A 6,610-nucleotide genomic window follows, 5' to 3' on the forward strand; every position below is an offset into this window, starting at 1 on the left:
CGTGCAATAATGTGCAAACATTTTGGGAAGTTGCTATAGCCTCAGAGGAACAACACATGACATATTATTAGTGTTAAAAACTGCCTCCTCTCCATGATCCAGCAGCTTGAAGTTGCAGTTATGGTTTTCTGGATGATGTTATCAGTCTGGCTATTTTCAGTATGAATTATAACTTTTGAGCAACACACAAAACAAATACTAAATAAAAGTACTTACAACACTTTTACTTTGAAATACAAGGCAAAATCAGCACAACACTCATGAAGTAGAGTCAAGCAAAAATTAGATAGGGCCATTACTCAAGCTCACATTTATACGTGCCAGTTCTTTAAGACAACACCCCATCATAAGTGTCTGTCATGTTAGGAATAGCCTGTAAAAGCTTGTGGAAGTCTTGCTTATTTGATGCAAGTAAAAGCTACTGTGGTATGCACAGCCCGGTCAAACCTGTTGAACCTGAAGACACACCCCCTGGGTTAATGTGAGCTGTGGGAAACCCTGACGCCACAACCCTGTCATTCATAACACTGTGTGAGGGTGAAGGTGTCTGTCCACTGCACTTTACTAAGGAAAGAATACTCCACAAATAGAGGAGATTCAAGCTGAAAGGGAGCAGACTCCAAAAGCAAAGGGTAAGACCATTATTCTTTTTCTCTACTCTTAATGGCTTTCTTTCACTTACTTTCCAAGTAGCATTCATGGCTGAGGAGGGTTATGGAATTTCATTTTATATGATTGAAAACCAGTGGAGTTTTTAGAGCAGAATAAGATGGAAAGGTGCATTCAAAATGCCAGGATACCCTCCAGATGCCAGCAATCTAATTTACTGCCAGTGTTAATAAATGAGCAGCCACCGGATGGCACAGATAAGTTGTTATTTCACCATCAGGGTTATCACTTAATATCTGATAATGTCTGTGGGGAGCAATTCTATCTGACAGTTAAAACAGGAGGCCTCAACCCCTGGCAGGAGAAATGATCATCAGCATGGAAAGATTGTTAATCTGTCAAATCAATGTGACTCCACTCAATAAAGTGTTCATGAAGGGACAGAAGTTTAGATTGCAGAGTAAATTATTCACTCCTGTGAAAGATTTATTTTCTTTAATGAAACTGAACAGTTTTATTCACTTGTATTTTCAAAAGAAGGAACTTACAGTAACCATGAAATTATCCAAGGACAAACATCAATATAACTCTCGACATCAGTGGGGTGCAGTGGCCCGTCTAATAAAATTGATTTGTGACTTACTGCACTGTGTGATATGACGTATGTTTTCAGGAAGCGGCTGAAGTAAGAATGTTACCTGGGCACTTGCAGAAATACCTAAAACAATCATTGAGATGATGAAAAGTACACCCCAGCACAGGCAAGGAACAAAGGCTGAATGATTCACTGATATAGCCACCGCCTAACAAACAGAACAAAAGCAATATGAGACTGGACCCTGGATGTTGTTGCACAGCTGTAAACATAGCCTGTATTGTAAAGCCTGGGAAGGCATGCGAGTGCCACAACATGGTGTGGCCTATTTTACTGCCAGTGGATATTAACAATTTCATACCTCTCTCTTTATTCACAGAACCAAATCATCTGTTTGGACACTGTAGCGTTAAATTTGACTCTTTTCAAAACAAATAAGCATCATGGGGAAAGGTGGGAGTGAAGAATGGGATGAAAAGCACCCAGACACTAGAACAACTCAGCCCAAGAAACAGGAGGACCAAGAGAATAAAAGTTCAAAGAAGGGCTGTCCCACGTGCTGCTTGAAGACAAGGGACTGCTTGATGAGCCCAGAGTGTGGCAGGGCCCTTCAGATCTCCAGCGTTATTGCCTTTTGTGGAACGTGTATCCGGATGTGGGTCTGTAAGTAATAGAAACAGCATTAAACCACAGTGCTTTATTTGGTGTATCTACATGGATGTGATAGTTTAAATAGTTAAAAGAAGAAAATTTATTTCCCTTTTGGATGAGTAGGACTCTTTTAGGAACACAAATGTACAGAATAACCCTGACTTTTAATGGGTGACTTTTTAATTTGAGTTTATAAACAATACAATTAAAATTCAAGTCGAGTGGAATTATAATTTCAATTATTAATCTTTTTTTTTTCTTCTTCTTCTTCTTTCCAATTGCAGAGCTGAGCCAGGGGATCAGAACCAGCTTTATTCAGCTGTGGGAATAACGCGCATCCTCTGGCCTCCCTGAATGACAGGAATACTGTTTGATTTCCTTCTAATATTAAATTTTATCACCAAAGTTCTCTTTAAGCATCAACATGAGACGCTTTCAAACAAGAAGAAAATGAAGCAATTACCGAGTCAACATGAAGATAAAACAAACATTGTTTTGGTTAGTTTCATTTTGAAGCCTATTTATGACTTGATCATTTGTTTGATCAGAAAGCTGCAGTATTTACACAACCCATATGTTAGATTGTTATATTTATGTTATAAATAAGATGTTTAAGAATGTAAATAAGTGCAATTTTCTGATAAGATTAGGTTATAGGTGAAACTGTCTTTAGATAGGTAAATACCATTCGTCTCCATCCCAACAGAAAGAAAAAATGCAGCAATGAAAAACCTTTAATTAACCTTTTACTGACAACTCAGTCTAAAGGACACAAAGTGCATTCAATTCTAGTCTAAATGTAATTAATTGAAATACTTTTTGCTGTCAGCACCTTTATCTGGAGTCACATGGAAAAGTTTTCTAGTGTAATAAGCTTGTGATAAAGATGGTATGTTTAATATGATGCCACCGTGTAAGTATCCATAGTTTCCCAGAAAAATATTGACGTTGTATGAAATGTAAATAAAAGGCAACATGAAAAGCATTTTTGCCTCATCTTTCATTAATACAGTGTTGCCAACACATCTGTAAAAATTTCAATTGTTATATACCGTATGTGTAATGCTAGCACAGCAGTGTTAAATTTCTCTGAACCTCATTCTGTGGTGGAGGTCACTGTCAGAAACACTTCTGAAAACCATTGTTAGTGATCACAATATTCACAAATTCATTTAAAAAAAAAGTAAATATACAAAAGTTCCAGCCATCTACTATTGGGCAGAGCTTATAGGATTTGAGGCACACTAGAAAACTATTGTGTAACAGTGGTTCCCAACTTGGAGTCCCTCAGCAAACCAAGGGGGTCCCCCAAAGATCATAGGAGTTCCTCGAGGCTCTGAATGCTCAGAACCAGAGTGATTAAAATTAAGGCCATGTCCACAGAGAGTCGTGTTGAGGTATATTGAGTGTATTGATACAGTGGGTGTATTGAAGCCAGTGATGTCTATCCTGCTAACCTTAATTTTTCCTGTCGGGGCAGAGCTAGAGGGGTGACCAGGGTGATACTGGCCACAACTGAAATCTGACTGGATACCCCAGGTGCCACTTCAGGCGATTGGGAGGTCAGTGGAAGAGGGCAGAAACATATCTCCAGAATTACATCGGTCACCAGTGTCACTTCACCACTTTGAATTTTAGAGTAGTTACATAAATTAATCATTCTTTAAAAATATTGACGCTTGGCTATACATTTCTCTAAGAGATTTTGTCCCTGACAAGTACAACTACTAATGTTATGTAAGGCTATTAACCTAACATAAGCATGAAGCTACGTAGCGGTGCTAATCTAGCTACATGGTAGCACAAGATTAGTTTTAAGATAATGTTGGCAAACCATGTCATATTTAATTTTCAGTGAGTGTATAGAGGGACTGCACATCAACTCAGTTAATCACACTGGAGCTGAAAATAAACTATAAAGATGCATCAAGAGTACCTCAGTATCCACGTTACTTAGCACTAGCTATGCTACAGCTACTGTAAGGCTATAGACTAATACAGGGAACATTTTTGTATTGCGGAGCCATCATTACTGAGGTGGTAAGTCCTAATTACCTTGTATCTGCCAACATGGACAGCAGCATGAATATCTGGACTTGATGACATTAGACAGAGGGCTACTCTGACAAGTGTATATGTAGACCTAAAAGTTGTTCTGTTTTTCACATTATACATGAGTGCATCAATGTAAACTATGATCCATCTGTCAGAAACAGCTTTTGATAACTGACAATCCAAATTAGAACATAAAACACAAAAATTGTCATGTTACACAAAAAGAATTTGTGAATAACAGGACTATCTAACTTTATGAAGAACATTTCAGTGACAGGAGAGGATGTAAGGCACTAAACTTTTCGTTTGTACACGTACAAATAAAAAGTACATTTTTCATAGTCACCCGGGGAGAAAGGGAACTGGTGGAAGCAGAAACCGAGTCATTGTCAGAATTACATGATGGGAAAAACTTGTGCAAACCTGAGGAATAAATTTTTTTTTGCCTTTGCTCAAATAAGCACTCAGAGTTTAAGGACACATTTTTCCACATATGGTAAGAAATATCCTTCTATTCCTAACCCGTCTTGGGTGAATGTGTTGTAATCATAATTTCTCTGCTCCAGCGATGTACAAGCATTTCGAATTTGCATATGGTTCATAATGGAATAATAGTTAAAAAAAAAAGTTTGTTATTTCAAACTACTGATCAGCACAGTAAAACAAACAGGTTCTGTACTTGACACTGAAGACGTGCTCATAAGGACACAACATTCATAAAGAATGGCTAGTATCACACTTATGATAAGTCAAATTCAGCAAGGCTGAATGATGAACAAGAGCAAACAAGAAATGCAGATTCAAGTGGGAGACACAGATGGCTGAGTATCAAGAGTGGCAACAGTTCACCACTAGATACAACCTAAAGCTAATGGGGAGCAGCTGGTAGGCACAAAGAAGAATCCAGATCAAGTCATGGGCAAGATCTCTCTTTGGTGAGAAGAGGACAAGTGGAGACTGGAAGTTTAGAGAGATGGCATTTGGTATCCAAATTATTATCACCTATCTCTTCAGATTCTGATTGTGATTTGAGTTATGCTGTATAAGGGATAGAGGAGACCAAAAGAATGGCCAAATAATATTTGATGCCATTTATGACAACTAATTAGACATAATTTGACCAACAGCCTTCTGCTTTTCTTCATCTGAGTGGCCACATGTTGTGCTCAGCAGGCATATCAGTGGGCATGGGCAGTGTGGAGCTAGCGAGCCAGCAAAAGTCAGTGTTGGTGAAGTTCTCAGAGTCTTTTGAATTTGTTTGTGAAAAGGACAAAAGCGTTCACAGTGAAATGCACATGGATGATAATACATGTCTGTCTGCAGCGGAAAAATAAGTTAAGATGCACAATACTGATGATTCTGCTATGGAGCTGCAACACTGACAGCTGGCATTGATGCTGAATATAAGATTTGCCTTTGAAAAAATAAAACCTGAACTGAAAGCAGGAATATTCCTTTTAAAATATTGAATATTTAATTTTTTATTGATAGTAAAAATGTATGGAGACTAAAAAAAATTGCTGTTTTATGTTTATTTGTAAATTTAACTATAAATGAATTATTGTTAATAGTTTTGCATCTGCCACTCATATAATTGGTCTGCAAAGCTTCATGCCACAAATCCATCTATGCAGTGAGGTAAAGTGACCATATTCAAGGGTAAATGTTGGGTGACACAAGGAATTTGAAGTAAGTGTCCACTTATATCAGCAAGTTATGCAATGATGAAATCCATTACTTTTTAATGGCAGTGATCTAATCTATTTTAAAAGTAATGTTACAACATTACAAACTGAACAGAAGTCCTGAGTTCAAACAAGTAAACAAAGCAGTATGAGCACAGTCGGTTAGCTTGCTAGCTGTCCCAAGGGTCATGCCCTGTATTAGAGGTTTGCAGGTCATTTTCATTTCACATTTTTATGGTACACTTTTATGTGAAATCAGAAAAGATAAAAAAGAGAAAAGAAAAAAAAAACTGTTGAATTTCCATACATCCATTTACTATAGCCTATTGCTTCATTCTGTGTATAGCCATGGGAGGTTAGAATCTATCTTAGCTGACTGCTTATTATGAGCAGGATTCACCCACACCAGCCCATCACATGGCTAGCACAGGTTTTTACAAATGGTTTCACATTGATGTGGTTAAGTATTTTTATATTCAGTCAAATATATGCACAGATTTTGCAACACTTATACTCTATCCTTTTGGCTGTCACAAACATGCATTAGGCATTTCTTTTTCTTTCGTTTACTTTTTATGTCTTATTTTCTCATTCATTCGATAGCTTCATTGATCCCCCCTTTCATGGTAAAATGGTGCCTTTTTCATCCATTATTTTACCACCAAGATTTTGATTCGAGCACTTGGTGTGCTTTAGAATAGATTGACAACAGAATTCAATTCCTCAAAGAAGGTTTTTATACTCACCTCAGGTTGTGTTGGCTTTTCTTTGAAAGACAGTTTATAAGTTGTTTTAAATGTTAAAATACTTTTTGTGAATAAGTTCTGATGGGTCAATATTTTACTCACAACAAATTACATGAACAGTCTTGTTAACAGCTGTTTCTATTTCTACATGGCAAATATAGCAAATACTTATTGACATGTTACAAAATGATCACAACATACACAATTTCTTTCCATTCATCTCTCATATACAACTAAGGCAACAGCTTTCAACAAGCTTTGTTTGGTTA

At 37.2% G+C, this 6,610-nt stretch overlaps 1 long non-coding RNA gene across 1 annotated transcript; it reads left to right on the forward strand.

The window, feature by feature from the left end:
* Nucleotides 1-517: 517 nt before the first annotated feature.
* On the forward strand, nt 518-2,834 carry LOC121632641. The gene is made up of 3 exons (XR_006008942.1): nt 518-632; nt 1,584-1,867; nt 2,140-2,834. It is a non-coding gene; the product is annotated as an uncharacterized LOC121632641 (long non-coding RNA).
* Nucleotides 2,835-6,610: the final 3,776 nt, after the last annotated feature.

The sequence above is a fragment of the Melanotaenia boesemani genome, chromosome 21 (genome assembly GCF_017639745.1).
Source record: "Melanotaenia boesemani isolate fMelBoe1 chromosome 21, fMelBoe1.pri, whole genome shotgun sequence".
Classification (NCBI taxonomy): Eukaryota; Metazoa; Chordata; class Actinopteri; order Atheriniformes; family Melanotaeniidae; genus Melanotaenia; species Melanotaenia boesemani.